The sequence below is a fragment of the Astyanax mexicanus genome, chromosome 15 (assembly GCF_023375975.1).
Source record: "Astyanax mexicanus isolate ESR-SI-001 chromosome 15, AstMex3_surface, whole genome shotgun sequence".
NCBI classification, from domain to species: domain Eukaryota; kingdom Metazoa; phylum Chordata; class Actinopteri; order Characiformes; family Acestrorhamphidae; genus Astyanax; species Astyanax mexicanus.
In genome coordinates, this window is record NC_064422.1 from 39,665,702 (window position 1) to 39,682,694 (window position 16,993).

General features: G+C 37.8%; 1 protein-coding gene across 1 annotated transcript in view; it reads right to left on the reverse strand.

The window, feature by feature from the left end:
- The window catches only part of rhoq (ras homolog family member Q), a 51,316-nt gene that overhangs the window by 24,795 nt on the left and 9,528 nt on the right, over positions 1 to 16,993 (reverse strand). The gene's annotated exons all lie outside the window — the stretch shown is intronic.

Genomic DNA, 16,993 nt, shown 5'->3' on the forward strand with positions numbered 1-16,993 from the left:
ATTAAAAGTATTTTAAGCCAGACAGACACTGTGTGATTTTTTAATGAGTTTATCTGCACTTTTAAATGGTTTGTCCTGTAGGAAACGCACACGATTTGTATGCTGACACTGTTGTCTGACTGAGGAGCTGCTTTCCGTCAAATGCAGCCTGTAGGCAGGAAAAAATCCAGCCAGAACCGACCATATCATGAGCCAGTTTTAAAGCCAGTAATTTAGTAGAGCATTAAACTACAAATCTGAGATGTACCTGCTGTACTTCTTAATCTCTGCCCCCAAAACGGTCCATTAACTTGCTTGACAGACGCGTCAAATCCCCCGCGAGCACGCGCGGCGCACAGCGCACCGATTAATTCATGCGTTGAGCTTTAAACGCGCAGCTGAGCTGTAATTGGGGAAATATCACAAAAATCACAGTGTGATTTGTTACATTAAAAAAAAGACCATTTTCTTCCGCCTAATCTGAGAGGAAAGCGGTGTTCTCGACCGGCCCGAGTTCATGCAGCGCCTGAGTCAGGCTGGCGTTCAAGCTCGGGTTCGGGCTCGCGTTCAGGCAGATAATCTAAATGATAAATGATTTTGTGTTTTTGCACTTGGGCCATAAGCTCAATATTAAAAAGTTCGTTTGTTTAGAAATTATTTTATATCCTTAAACCATGTTAAATTATATTAGATTAGAGGAAAGTCATTTAGACATCATTCTTAAGGTGTTTTTGTCCTGTTACCGCTCCGCAAAAAAACCTCTTCCTTTAATCCGCGCCCCACATACACATTTTTGCAGCACCTGCCCCGAGGTCCTAATATAAATTGAATTAATTACATTTAGTGCTTAAAATTTACTTAAAATTTATTTAAAACGTGCTGAACAGTGCGGCCGTTTATTCCCAAAGTACAAACACTATGGTTGTTTGCGTGTGTCGGGCCATACTCCACTATTCTTTAGGGTTTTTTGTTGCATGCATGAGAATAACTATTACAATTTTCTTAACTATTTATTAATTTGCTCCAGCGTCTTCTGGATTGATTACACGTTGTGTTTTCGTTGTTTGCCGCGCCACTTAGACGGAAATGGAAATGAATGTTTATCGAATTCTATTGCACAGGCTTATCATCGTCATCGAGGGAAAAATTATCGCGAAACAAATCGATATCGTTATATCGCCCAGCACTAAATGCACCTATGTTTTGAATTGTCAAAACTTCACATTGCTAAATCCTTAACCTAGTATTCTTCGCTTCCCGCAGTGAACGTTCCTGGTTCCGGAAACTACTTCCGTTGGTAGAAACCCAGCAAGGGGTTCAAAATTAAGTTCGCAAACCAGAACAGTGCCGAAAAAGCACTGCTAGGGAGTCTTCCCTGGACATTAAGACAGTTACTCCAACAAAAGCAGAACAAACTCAACTAAGCTTTGCAATACTCTTGATTTTAGAAGAAACAATACATGAGCAGGTGTCCTAAAAACCTTTGTCCACGTAGCATTGGTGTAATAAACTCCTCATACATGAAACATACTTCCTGAAATAAACTCAGAGACTGTGCACTTCTGGGAATCGCCATTTTACTCTTGTATAAGCACACATGTTCACAGACATTATCATGGTTCAATCTGAATAACCTAGTAATCTTCTGTTTCTGCTGCGAACGAAAATTCCTGGTTCTATATCCTACTTTTGTTGGTGGAAACGCAGCAAGTGGTTCAAAATTAGGTTCGTGTGCTGGTTCCACATTGGCGGAAAAGCACTGGTAGAGAGTCTTCTCTGGACAGTAGAGACAGTTACTCCAAGAAAAGCAGGATAAACTCAACTACGCTTTGCAATAATCTTGATTTTAGAATAACCAATAAATAAGCAGGTGTCCTAAAAATTTTTATCCATGTAATGGAAGTTTAATAAACTCCTTTTATGTGAAACATACTTACTGAAATAAACTCACAGACTCAGGGACATGATTGCCAGTCTGTTTAATAGGCTATTAGATCAGTACTTCACTCCTGTGGAAACGCCCAGTGACGGATCTCGTTAATAATGAAGTATAAGGCATTTCAGAGATGGCGGTGTGCGCTGGTGCGTCTGTGTATGTGTATATGTGTGTGTGTATTTGTGTGTATATGCGTATATGTGTGTGTGTGTGTGTGTGTGTGCGTGTGTGTGTGGTGTGTGTACGCACTCACCCTGCGCTGTTAAAAGACTGAGGGAAATGGATTGGAACAAACAGAGACAGCAGTCTAATGCAGTGAACCTGGAAATACCCTTCCCTCTGAGCCTCCAGCATTACCATAAAGCTCTCTCACTGTCTCTCTCTCTCTCTCTCTCTCTCTCTCTCTCTCTCTCACTCTCTCTCTCTCTCACTCCAGCTGCTGCCGCTCGCCCCACACTGCTCGCAGCAAGCAGCCCTCACACACTCACACACTCACACACACATCCTCAATGCTTGCTTTCTCCATTGAAGTATGCACCAAGAAACAATACACTCAATTGTACAAACACATACACACACATTCCTGTACCATGTACAGTCATCCAGCATCCTTAATGTCTTTTTGTGGGCGTTTTCACACCTGAAAGCCAAACCAGAGCACAAACCAGTTCACGAGTTTTAGTGTTATGCAATATATTGAGTTTTTAAGAAATATCCATATATATTTTCGTACAATATATAAGATGAAACAATATTGTTTATATTTTGGGGTGTGCCATATCATATCGTACGCAATAGTATCGCCAACATTTCTGAATATCGTGAACAACATTATACCCTAAAATATCGTGCCAGATCACTCACCCCTAATAATCACACCAGTGTACTACTTTTTACTTTTTGCTGTTTTTAGCAACAAAAATCACACTGTTCTCATTTCCCATTATATATCTACTAGAGACAGATTATATCTGTCCTTTATCATTTCTTTTTTACTTCAGTCCTGAATATATGAAGATATATTTGCATTATTACTTTCATGATATTTTGGATCATTGACTTCTGTTACAAATGCTAAAATAAAAAATTATGACAAAATTAAAATTATTTTATTTATTTTTTTATCTCAGTTAGGTGTGTGCCATATTATATTGTATGCAATAATAAAACTTCATGATATCATGATATTATTTTAGGGCTAACCTAAACTGAGGGGTCACCAATCAGCAAATTTTCACGGGTATGAGAATAGACCTGACGCCGCTTCAGCTCAGATTAATAGAAAATGGAAAATAAAACTCAAACTGCTCTTTTTATGTACTTATTCACTTTTTCTTAAGCACTTTAGATGCACTTTTCCAAAAGCACATTTATTATACCATATTTTTTAGAATATAATTTTATAGAATTATAAGGCACACTATCAATGAACGTCTATTTTCTGGTCCATTTTCATATATAAGGTGCACTGGATTATAAGGCGCATTAAGCGACACTAGTAAGGATGCCTACATCAAAGTGAGCAAGGGTGTCGCCATGTTTACCTTATAATGGGGGGAAGCTGGGGGAAGAGCCTAATAAAAAAAAACTGTAATCCTTAAAAAAAAAAAAAGTTCAAAGTCAAACAAGAGCTGGATGTTAATCTACACAGATTTCTCTCCTGAAAACTGTTTACTTGGGTGAGTAAAGCGATTCCATTTATTTACAGTAAGCTTAGATTTCCAATATTTTGTCTAAGTGGGCTGTAGGCTGAGGAACCATGAGTGTTCCTGTAACCCAGGGCGCTATCAGCTAGCGGTTCATCACACGTAGCTTGTTTTAACACGGTTAACACGCAGACTACAGTCTGATAGACTTTGAATGGTGAAAGAGCTAGCGCTGCAATTGGCGGCTAATGCTAATGCTAATACTGCACCCAGCCTTAGTGCTGGATAAACTTGACTGAAAAATATCATAAACCCTTATAATGCTGTACTTTAGCAGAGTGGCTTTACCTTAATACCTGACTGGTCACATTTGCATATATGGTGCACTGTTAATTTTTGGTACAATTAAAGAATTTTAAGTGGGACTTATAGTCCGAAAATGTAGTATGTGTCTCTTGTTTTTAGGCTACTGGAAGTTAAAAAAAAAACAAAAAACATTTATTTAAAGAATCTGTTGTGTCTAATTAATTAATGTAATTTGAATTGTCTTTCAGTTGTTGACAATATAAAATACTGCCAGAATTTTGTTCTCTACACTGATTGGTCAGATCTGTCTGGGGCAGAGCAAGAAAGTAAATACAGAAAGAAGGTCCTGTGCTCTGGACTATCACATATTTCAGCACAAAATAGGTTGTAGAAGTGGCAGAAATGGCTTTAAATAACAGCTGTAATAATTACTGGGTAATAAATCAGGTTAAACTGCACCTGAACAGCCACAGAACTTTTCACAATTGCAGGTGCACAAACAGACCTCACCATCCTTACCGCCCCTCTTACCTTGAGTTTACCAGTGGTGCCCACAGAGATATGGGCTGATATGTGCTGGGTATGTAGTGTGTGTTTGGGATTAGGAGTGTGTTATCTGTAGTGGAGATGCTTTACTGCTCTTCGGAGAACTGCTTCTGTTTCCACACACACACACACACACACACACACACACTAAACACACACACACAGCAGCCACTCCCGTCCTCTCCTACCTCTATCCTTGTCTTTTAGATCAAGATTGCCATCTGCAATGCTTGTGCAGTTCTTCTGTCTGATTCCTACTGAAACAGACTAGAACAAAAGAGAAAAGAGGCGGCAAAATGTGTCTCAAACTGCTGGTCCTATGAAACATTTATATTTAAAGGAACTCCGTGCTCCTTTATGTATGTCCACTATCGATCAAAAGTTTTAGAACAGCCCTATTTTTTAATTGGGTGAAGACTTGAAACTGAGACTTACTCCAATGTAGGGGTGGGCGATATGGCCCTAAAATAATATCACGGTATTTTGTGGTATTTTCGCGATAGCGATACTCTTGACGATATGACAAAAAACTGAATTAAAAAAATATTTTAGAATACACTACTCCAACAAAATTTACATTTTATTTTATTATTGCATACAATATGATATGGCATACATCTAACTAAGATATAAAAAAATACAAAATCAGATTTGTAACAGAAGTAAATAATCCAGAATGCCATGATTCTAATAATATACCCCAAAAATCTCCATATATATCCAGGATTAAAGTAAAATTAATCATATTGTACAGAAATTAGAAAGATGTGAATTTTTCTCTTGCTAAAAACAGCAAAAAAGTAGTACCCTGATGTGATCATTAGGGGTGGGTGATATGGCACCATATTTCAGGGTATAATATCGTTCGCGATATTCAAAAATGTTGGCGATTTTATCGCGTACGATACGATATGGCACACCCCTACTCCAATGTTAATCTGAGCTAAAGGCTAAAGCTGTTGCCATGTAGGTCAGCCAGACGTCTTCCTGTAGCAGTTTTCTCCAGTTTCCAGGAGTCTTTTAAATTTATAGGAAACAGTACTCACCGCTCTCTGGCTTCTTCTGTAATTTCTCTAAAGAAAAGAACTTCTATTTTTAATGGTTAATAAGAGTTATCTGTTTTTATCTAGATTTTTCTAGTTATTATGGTGAAAGTGTGAATGTGCTGTGTGTAAGTGGTTCAGTAACGCCATCTGTTCCAGCACTGCTTTACTACAGACAAAGCTAGTGGAAATTGACCTTTTTTAAATCTATTTCCAAAGCTCAATGTATTTCCATTATATCTATCTACCTATCTATCTATCTATCTGTCTGTCTGTCTGTCTGTCTGTCTGTCTGTCTGTCTGTCTATGTAGTAAATCTCAAAAAAATAGAATATCATTGAAATAGAGCTGGGCAATTAATCGATTTTATCGAAGAATTTGAATTTATAGTTAAGGAAGATGTGTTTTTATGAAAATCGATTTTCTCTGAGTTATAATTTTCACCACCGACGCTCCCCTGAGCTTAGCCCCGCCCCTCTCTCCCTCACCTCGTCCACAGTGTCTCCCACTTTGTAAAAAGCTATTCTACAATTTGTCTATAATAGGTTTGAAAATAAAGAAAACTAAAGAAAGCAAAATAAAAAAATTATAAAATCAAAAACTGCTCTAATAATAAAATTTAACATCACGGCAAAAAACTGATTTATGTAATTTCCGTAAAAATAAAGCTATTTTGAGACGTGACTGCCTATTTAAAACCAACAGAAGTTGTTCATTTGTTGGAGTATATTTGTATCATTTCTAACATATTTAGAGTGTTTTAAGTTAATCCTTTACAGCTTCAAAAACATGTATTATGCAAATTAGGCGATTACGCCATTTAGCGACTTTTAGGAGATTTTAGTAGGGAAAAAAATCTTTTTTTGGGCCATATCGCCCAGCTCTACCTTGAAAATTTCCTTTCAAATTTCAGTAATTCAGTTCAAAATGTGAAACACATATATTATAGAGATATGTTACACACGGAGTGATCTATTTTAAGCATTTATGTCTTTTATTGTTGATTGTTGATTATGGCTTACAGCCAATAAAATCTGAAGTCAGTGTCTCAGAAAATTAGAATATTATATAAGACCAATTGTTACTTTTGGCAGTGTAGGCAGTGTGCCAAATCCTGCTGGAAAATGAAATCCGCATCTCCATAAAAGTTGTAAGTAGAGCGAAGCATGAGGTGCTGTAAAATCTGTCCGTTTTTTTTATGACAATTAATTCTACATTATATTTCTGGTGTGTTTCTTGTCTTGAATAAATTGTTAATTTGTCTATCTACTTATCTGTCTGTCAGTGTGTGTGTCTGCACACCTGTAGATTTGCAGCTTGCTGTTTAGCATTAAATGAGTCAATCTGTGGCTGAATGTGTTTTATTACAGACTGCACCGCTTCCTTATATAAATCAGTTCAGCACAGAGAGAGAATATAAGGCAGCTATATTTACATCCCTGCTAATTCACAGAGCTACAGCACACAGAACAGTGACGGCGGCAGGAGATGAAGAGATATGGAGAGAGTTAGCAGTGGAGAAAGGTGGTGCTGGGGCTGATGGAGTGTGTGTAAGCGTGTATGTGTGTGTGTGTTTGTGTGGGGTTGGTTCAGTGCTGTTATCCAAAGAGAATAATTCATGCCTGTATTTACTCATCCGATGCAGATTAATTGAAGCTTGCTGTGCACATCAGCACACACCCAGACACACACACACACACACACATGCACACACACACAGCTGAAAGCTCTATCTCCTTATGTCTTTTTTATTTGCTGTCTCGGTATGATGCTCTCGGCCTCCTGCACCTGGGATTACACACACCCTGCATGTGCCAACATCTCCACACACTGCTTAAACCTTATCCATGCTACACACACACACACACACACACACATACACACACACACACAGACACGCCCCCCGAGGGGAAATGATCAGCTTAGATTAGCTTGCTCCATTTTTGCTGTCTTCACTGATTGATGCTTTATGACATGAAAACTATGTGTGTGTGTGTGTGTGTGTGTGCTATGTTAGGATGATGAGTGCATGTGGTCTACTTGTGATCAAAATCAATAATCGTTCTTCCTTCCAGAAACTCAGGCTGGCATGCCATCCGTGAAGGAATTTTGGACTTAAGGCAAGGGCTGGGCGATATGGCCCTAATATAACATCATAATATCTCAGCATATTTTTTGCAATAATGATATTCTTGGCGATATGAAAAAAAAAACGTATTTTTAACCTATAAGAGCTGTTCTTTTGGTCCATTTCAGACATGTATAAAGTACTAGAGACCAAAACCCAGTTGAAGTTTTCTTTAAGCTCTTTAAGTACTAAATTATTCAAGATTTTTTGTACTTAAGTATTGAAAAAGGTTTATTGTAAAATGTAGTTCTGAAGTACTGAAACTAAAAGTACAGTACTGTGTTATGTAGTTTTTACAAAGAAAAAAAAAGAAAAAATATACTTGAGTAGATACAGATACAGCATTTTAGTACTTAAGTACAGTAGTGAAGTAAAATCAATAATACTCCAGTAGATACAGATACAGCATTTTGGTACTTAAGTACAGTAGTGAATTTCTGTTCCATTCATTGTGAGCTTGTGACAGAAATTGGCCAAAATTGTAGATGTGAATGCCGCAAATATTATTGTTCTGTGGTCCCTATAGCCTTTTATCTAAACAAAGCTATTTAGTTTTGTTTGAATGTGTGAAACCCAACACTGACCTGGGTTTAACTAAATATCAAAATACTAAATGTAATGGATTAGAATCGAATCCAACATTACAAAACTGAGGCATCTATATCACATGGCTGCATTTTTATGCCATCAACTCAGAAGGTCATGCAGGATGAACAGGACTAGGAGGATGAAACCTTACGGCAAAAAAAGAGATAAGGAGTCCTGAAGCTGCTGGATTCAGGCTGTTTAAAAGTCTAAAGGCTTGACTTTGAGTCTGCCCTGCTATCTCAGGAAGAAGTCACTGCACCAGCGGTGGCTTGGCTCAGGGTGGGAGTTCTCATGCAGTGAAAGCAGTCTGCAATCAACACAGCTGTTCTTGACATCTGGAGCTGAGACAGCACCACAGCAGGCTTACTCAGAACACGGTGTAATGGGCCATATATCATCTATCCCACATACTGCTACAGGTGTCAAACACTGCTACGTTTTTCAAGATTCGCTTAATTAGTTGAGGCTGTCGTTACTTGTTTCACAACAGTCTGTTGTACCTAATTGTAGAGCTGCAACCATGAATGGTATAGTTACTTTGAAAAAGTAATTTGATTACTGATTACCCATTTAAAAAGTAACTTATTTAGTTTATAGATTTCTTGATTTTAAAAGTAACTAGGTTACTTTTAAGTTACTGTCTCAACATAACAGTTTTGCCAAAATAAATCTCACTTTATTGGAAGCTTCGCTTCACCCGTGGGACTCGTTCTGTTAATGTGCCGAATGCAGCAGCACGTCTGGTCTTCAACCAGTCAAAAGGGGCACGTCACCCCACTGCTCATTGAGCTCCATTGGCTACCAGTTGCTGACCGATGCACAGTGACACCATCTGCAGCAAGATGATGCTGCAGCTCTTTGGAGGTGGTCTGTGGATTGTCCTTGACTGTTCTCACCATTCTTCTTCTCTGCCTTTCTGATATTTTTCTTGGCCTGCCACTTCTGGGCTTAACAAGAACTGTCCCTGTGCTCTTCCATTTCCTTACTATATTCCTCACAGTGGAAACTGACAGGTTCAATCTCTGAGACAACTTTTTCTATCCTTCCCCTGAACAACTATGTTGAACAATCTTTGTTTTTAGATCATTTGAGAGTTGTTTTGATGAGCCTATGATGCCACTCTTCAGAGGAGATTCAAATAGGAGAACAACTTGCAGTTGGCCACCTTAAATACCTTTTCTCATGATTGGATACACCTGACTATGAAGTTCAAAGCTCAATGAGGTTACCAAACCAATTTTGTGCTTCAGTAAGTCAGTAAAAAGTAGTTAGGAGTATTCAAATCAATAAAATGATAAGGGTGCCCATATTTTTGCACCGGTCAAATTTGGGTTTAATGCATATTGCACATTTAGTTAATACAATAAACCTCATTTAAATCCTGAAATATTACTGTGTCCATCAGTTATTAGATATATCAAACTGAAATGGCTGTTGCAAACACTCAAATATTTAGAACTAAAAATGATTAAGATTAATAAGGGTGCCCAAACTTTTTCATATGACTGTATATTTATTTGTGACAGGCCTAACAACAGGTGCACTTTAAGCACATGCCCTTCTACAATCCAATCAATGTTAAGTACAGGTAGATGCAGCTTACATAGATGATGTTCACAGTCTAACAAAAGCATGAACCCTGGATTGGACAATGGCCCAGATTTTCAGGTGTGAAAAACCCTAAATTTGCTCAAAACTAGCCTGCACCATTAATGCAGAGGCACAGAATGACAAGGAAAGAGTGAGAAAAGGGACAATTATAAAGCAGAATTGGGAATCAGAACAGGATGAGCCTCAGTGAAGATTCTGAACAGCTCACCCTCCCACTGTGTCTCTGAAAAAGGGGCGAGGTGGGGTGAAACAAAAGGGAAGAGTGAGAGAGAGAGAGAGCCCGAAGGAAAAGGGAAAACTCCCCTCTCTCGCTGTATTCTCAGCTCTCTCCCAGATTGCCGCTAGAGCACTCCACATGTCAGAACCAATCAGACAGAGTGCATGAAGTCATTCAACTGACGCACATCTGCCAATGAGCTGAGAGACGCTGCGCTCCGAGCCGCTGAGAGGAAACTACAGACGAGAGATGACATTTATAACAAGATATCTCAGCCAGCTGCAATAACACTGCTGCTACCTGCCTGTGGCTACCTTGGATAACAATCAGCTTGTTTATATCTACAGGGGTTGGACAATGAAACTAAAACACCTGGTTTTAGACCACAATCATTTATTGTATCAACGGACAGTTCTGGTGGAAACAGGAGAGTTGACGTGCACATTGAACATTCTACCGTGATTTGATCAGCCGTGGTTTTATGTTTTTTGGATACAATCCGGGTTAGCACCCGAACAGCTTCCTCTTACAGCGTCCACAGTTAATCCTGTTGGATGTGGTTGGTCCTTCTTGGTGGTATGCTGACATTACCCTGGATACCATGGCTCTTGATACATCACAAAGACTTGCTGTCTTGGTCACAGATGCGCCAGCAAGATGTGCACCAACAATTTGTCCTCTTTTGAACTCTGGTATGTCACCCATAATGTTGTGTTCATTGCAATATTTTGAGCAAAACTGTGCTCTTACCCTGCTAATTGAACCTTCACTCTCTGCTCTTACTGGTGCAATAATGTGCAATTAATGAAGATTGAACACCAGGCTGCTCCAATTTAGCCATGAAACCTCCCACACTAAAATGACAGATGTTTACATATATATATATATATATATATATATATATATATATATATATATGTATATATATATATATATATATATATATATAGCTCTGGAAAAAACCTCTGGAATATAATCAAGAGGAAGATGGATGATCAAGCCATCAAACCAAACTGAACTGTTTGAACTTTTGCACCAGGAGTTCAGGCATAAAGTTATCCAAAAGCAGTGTGTAAGACTGGTGGAGGAGAACATGATGCCAAGATGCATGATGAAAACTGTGATTAAAAAACAGGGTTATTCCACCAAATATTGATTTCTGAACTCTTTATAAAAGAAAACTTTAGGAATATTAACTTATTTTATTTGCATTATTTAAGTTCTGAAAGTTCTGCATCTTTTTTGTTATTTCAGCCATTTCTCATTTTCTGCAAATAAATGCTCTAAATGACAATAGTTTTATTTTTACTTTTTACAACTTTATTCTTTACACTCCCGGTGCAAAAATTTAAGCAGTTCAGTTTGGTTTGATGGCTTGTGATCATCCATCTTCCTCTTGATTATATTTCAGAGGATTTCAATTTGGTAAAATCAAAGAAACTCATCGTTTTTTAAGTGGTCTCTTATTTTTTTCCAGAGCTGTATATATAGTATTAATAAATAAATATCTCCCACCCTCACTGTCACTGTATTCATAGCCCTGTCCAGCGTAGTGTCCCATGCTGCCCTGCGGTCTTCTGTCAGATGAAGTCAGAGGTGTGTGATGTGTGGAGGGCTGTGGGGAATATGGAGAGTAGGGGACAGCGCAGTCCATCTATCACCACCTAAACCCAGACACCATGTCCAGGAGCTGCCAGACACACAGACGTGCCTACAGAAAACCAGAGCCAGCGACACGCAGGCATGTGCAAAAATAGTGCGCTGGAGGAGGACGTTTAATATCACGATTCCATTTCATACATTCCAGATATATTTAAGGAACTGGTCTTGAGTTCTGTGTTTGTAGGCGGTGATGTTGATAGTAATGTTATATTATCATTATTAAAGTGCCAACAAAATTACACTGGCAATGTCAAATGTCATGGGATAGCAGTATGTTTAAACAATAGAACACGAGAGGGAGTGTGTTATCACGAATAACATCACGGCTGTGATGATCGGCTGCGACCGGATCACAGCCGTGATGTTTTTTGTGATAGCACACAACCTCGAGTGTTCTATTGCTTTTATACAACAGTTTATTTTTACAAAATGAATAAAGAAAATAAATCAGGGAACTTTAAGAAATTCAGTTTGAATATGCTTTAATATGGACTGTGCCTTCCGCCAAAAAGTAGTTCCACCACAACTGTAACAGAACTGAAACTTAACTACAAAACGGTGCATGGTTTATACAGACTAACACCACCAAAGTTAGCTTGTAAGCAAAATTGTGAATAAGCGAAGATGGTAACGTTAGGACCATGAAATAACGCTAATACTCTCCTCTCCTGCTCTGTGGAGTCGTCTTCAGGTGAACACTGCGCATTTTTTGAGCATTTCTGCTTTTTTTGCTGGGTGGTGTTGGTTTTAGCTAGTCGGCTGGACTGTGGTTAGGTTAGCGTAGCTTGCTTTAGCTCAGCATTAACTTAGCTTAGCCTAGCCTGTGTCCTGTGTGTATGCGCCATTACTCGGCAACGCGTCGGCGGAGTGATACAAGTTTAGTGTGAGAAGGCCGTGATGTTATCACGAATATCATCACGGCTAGAACACTTCTTAACCAATCAGATTGTGAGGTCGGAACTAACTGTTGTATAAACAGTAATCATTAGGGATGTAGGAGAAACTGTAGGCCTGTCACGATAATTACATTATCATACAGTAAATGGACATGACCTCAAAAATATTATTGTGTTTATTTGTATGGTTATTTTTTCTGTTCACATATATAATAGTGAACAGTATTTTTACCAGTCATGCGAAACCAGACCAATGCTTCAATACCTGTGACTTTATACACACAGTGTGCACAGTTTGCAGTAGATAAAGATTTTTTTTTTTCCAAACTATGATTTATTTTAAAATTAGTTGTATTTAAAAGGCTACAATTACTTTGTTATGCTGTTCAATTATCATTATGTCAGTGGCATTTAACAGTCTTAAAATGACAATAATATCGTTTATCGCAATGATTTCTGGGACGATATATCATCCACAAAAAAACTGACCATTACAGACCAAGTTTTCATGATAAACACGTTCAAAAAGGTGCGATAACATATCCGCTTGGGAATATCCACACCTGTACAAGTTGTGAGGTGTTATCTTGGTGTTATAAGTGATGTCGAACACTGGGCCAGCAGACTCAGTCTAAGTTGTTCATGCCCTTTTGGAATAATTACCGTTGGCCGGCCACTCCTGGGAAGGTTCACCACTGTTCCATGTTTTCTCCATTAGTGAATAATAGCTCTTACTGTGGTTCTCTGGAGTTCCAAAGTTTAAGAAATGACTTTCCAGACTTTTTTCCAGATGTTTTCTCATCTGTTTTTACATTTCTGTAGATCAGTGTGTAATGTGCTGCTTTTTGAGATTTTTTTATCTGCTTCATCACTATTTAAGTGATTGCCATCATTTAAAAAGTGCTTTGTATATGTATTCAGGTTATATTGGTCTAATAATATAGTTTCTTTGATAATCTGAAAAGCGTAAGTATGACAAAAATGTAAAAACAGAAGAAATCTGTAATGGGGCAAATAGTTTTTTTTGCCACTATATATTGCTATATTGGAGTATTTGGCCAATATCAATATTTCCTGACGTATTTATAGTATGCTGGAAAAGGCCTGCGTTATGACAAATGTGAAAGGAATTTCTCCGGAAGAAACCTTTCATTTTATTGTTTCTATGCAGTTGGTTGAAATTTTAAATGTAAGGAAAATAAATGGTACATTTGTTTCCAAAGATGCACCAGGGTGTCTAGTCTCTCTGTAGGTTCTAAATGTGTATATTGGTATCAGCATTGGTGGATATATACATGTGTTATATTAAATAAAAAATCAGCCCAGAATCCCCACATCGGTGCATCCCTAGTTTTGAGTGTAAAAATCACATGACCCAATTTTTGACCCAATCACTTCATGTGTCCTGAGGATTATATCACGATTATATCTGAATAGGCCTATTACAATAATTACATTATTGTACAATAAATGGACATGACCTCAATAATATTTGATAATCGTGATATCATCTATTGTGTTCATTTAAATGTTTGTTCACATATATAACAGTAAACAGTATTTTAGTCAGTCATGTGTGGACTGCAGTAGGTGAAGGAAAGAATATGTATTTTCTAGGGGTGTAACGAGACACTAATATCACGAGACGAGACGAGACACGATATTGGGTTCACGAGACGAGATGAGATTTAAAATTAAAATTTTAAAGAAAACGTCAAAAATGAAAAATTGCTTGAAAACTAGAGTTTTATTTGACAAAATCATATAACGCAGACTTTAACAGACTGGTTTCTCTCACACATTGATTCTATAAGAAATAGAAATAAGAATAAAAAATAAAAATAAAACTTATCTAGGTCTTATATAGTGCAAACAATAAGTCCAAACCATAACCAGTCATATTAAGACTAAGCTTGAAGTGCAAACAGAGACAGAACATGTTTTTAAATACAGTACAGAGCTAAGGGATTAGTACAGCTGTCTATGAAACAGTAACGTGTAGGATTTACTTACAGTATTTATATATGGTTTGTGTCTTGTTGGTCACTCTGTTACCGTTTATTGTTTCCACTGGAGCCAAAATGCAGCCAGACATACAACTTAAAAGTAGCAGAAGCATCTTCTATACAAATACCTGAATTTTCCTCTTCTGCTGAGAGCTGCTCTCACTGCTCAGCCACCACACTCACTGCGATCGCTACTTTGTTGCCAGATCCCTCTTAAAAAGTCCACGCTAAACTGTTTTTTTCCTGCGAGACAGGTTTAAGATTGACGAGAAATATCGTCACGTTTTAATCTCGTGAGATCTCGTCACACCCCTAGTATTTTCCAAACTATGATTATTTAAAATGTTGCTTTGCAAATTCGCTTTGTTATGCTGTACTATTATCATTTTGTCATTGGAATTTAAATGGTTTTAAAATGACAATAATATCGTTTATCGCAATAATTTCTGGGATGATTTATCGTCCACCAAAAAATCGTGACATGCGTGATAAATGTTAGAAATTATGTCATGGTCTCGAGCATTGAAGTAAAAAATAGGATCGGCGATCCCTCCCGCAAATGGCGCAGCATGCTATGCAAATGGCGCAGCGCACTGTAGCTCAAAGAGCAGCCCTTTCTACAGAGAATGTGGACATTTGTTTTGTCTAGCCTCAAATATGCTAATAGTTTTGGTACCTTAAGGAGCATCTTTCTCTCAGATAAAGTTAATAATATATCTTTATCAAAGAAAAAAACTTGTCATTCTCAGGGACCGAAAAAGTCTTAGTCTTATTTTTCATGTTTAACTGTTATAGTAGGATAGAGTTCAGTTTGTTAAGCCTCTAATTGTTCTATTATTTTTTACATGACTGTTCCTGTATTTCTTTTATTATTTATTTTGTTATGTTGCACATTGCTGCTACCAAAAAAGCCACTAGATTGCATTACATATATATCTTAATTAAATAATTTAAATTTGACCATTAGTGCCTAATGTGGTGTATTACAGATCACTTGTATCACTTTGCATCACTTATATCAAGCCCACCTTTTGAAAGAAGATATTGTAAATTTGATGAATCAAACCAATAACTGACCATAGACTAATCTAAAACTGGCATAGGCCTCTCTGATGTAAAAAAAAAAAGAAAAAAGAAAATCGAGAATCGAATCAAATCGTGACCCTAAAATCGGAAATAAGATCGAATCGAGGATTTAAGGAACTGTGACGCCCCTAGTTAGCAAGCAAATTCACAAATTTTGACCCTCCCAGCAATTGGATGTCAGTCTGACTGAATAGAGATACATTCTGTTAGTGTAAATGCATTAAGCTAAAATCTTTTCGGGATATAGTCCAGAAAACACTCCTATGAAGTGACCAGGTGTAAACAGGATCAAAGTGAATTCTAAGCTAATTGTTTAATTACACTCTTACCAGTACTGCTGTGTACTACACTTCACATTCCCTGTATGAATTGGTCGTCTACACTCACAATACTGTAAAGTTGCTGTTTGATTCCACAACACAGACTTTCAAACAACACTCTGGTGCTATTTTGGCTCGCCTGAGTCGAGCTTTAATCCAGATAATGATCAAAAGCTTAAATTAAAGAACCGAACCATTACAATAATAAACAGCTTGCTCTGTTTTGTGACTTGCTGTGCTTAAATAGAAGATACCAAATCCAGCATCGTTTCAAACAAAGCTCTGGACACCATGCCTTCTCTCCATGCTGCTTTTCATGTTCAAAGCTACACAAATCATTTGGCAACCAAAACATAAACTTGGCCACTGTGGGATAAACAAGTCGGAGCGGCATTGTGTGAGATATTTGTCCAGTGCCCTGGTGTGTGTGTGTGTGTGTGTGATGCAGTTTGAGGAGCAGTTCAAAGTGGGCCGGCAGGGAGTTGATGTGTGGGTGAGGACTCACTGAGCTGATAGCACACCTTACACTCCCAAATACAAATGCTGCAGCTGCTTTGATCTCTCCTCATGTAGTGTGTGTGTGTGTGTGTGTGTATGTGTGTGTGTGGGGCTGTATATCAGATTCCTTCACTATACACTCACCCTACATCTCAGTAATGTCTTTTTTTTACTGTACCGATTTTCCAAAACACAATATTGAATTTTAATGACTATTTTCAAGTAAAAAATTGTTTTATTAAGGTTGTGTAATATATATTACGATATATCAATTTATATTGCTATTTATTGTGATATTGCACCATAATACACTGCCTGGCCAAAAAAAAGTCTCCACCTGGATTTAAGTAAGTAAATGATGTGGGGTTGGTTGATGCTGCAGTTGGTCTGCAGGTCTGGGTTCAGCAACAGTATGTGCTGAAAGAATGAGGTCAGCTGACTACCTGAATATACTGAATATAGGCCAGGTGATACCATCAATGGATTTTGCAATTCTTCCCTGATGGCACGGCCATATTCCAAAAT